This window comes from Opisthorchis viverrini (genome assembly GCF_000715545.1).
Source record: "Opisthorchis viverrini unplaced genomic scaffold opera_v5_482, whole genome shotgun sequence".
NCBI classification, from domain to species: Eukaryota; Metazoa; Platyhelminthes; class Trematoda; order Opisthorchiida; family Opisthorchiidae; genus Opisthorchis; species Opisthorchis viverrini.
Window position 1 is genome coordinate 266,068 of NW_008752146.1, and position 272 is coordinate 266,339.

The window sequence follows — 272 nt, forward strand, 5'->3', positions numbered from 1 at the left end:
TACCCCCAAGATTGTGGCAGTCCAACTTGAAAGGAAACCGGTGTTAAAATGAGTTCTGTCAAATGGTCCCAGGACGAGGTCCAGCCAAGGATCCTGAAGGAAACGTCCTCCACACTGGCAAATCATTCACACCAGGTGTTTCGTCAGTCGCTTGACGAAGGCTGTCTTCCCTCTGCTTGGAAGGGAGCGATTGTCACGCCAATATACAAAACTGGTGACCGACTATCGCCTGGCAGCTATAGGCCTATAAGCCTCACTAGCGTGCCGTGCAA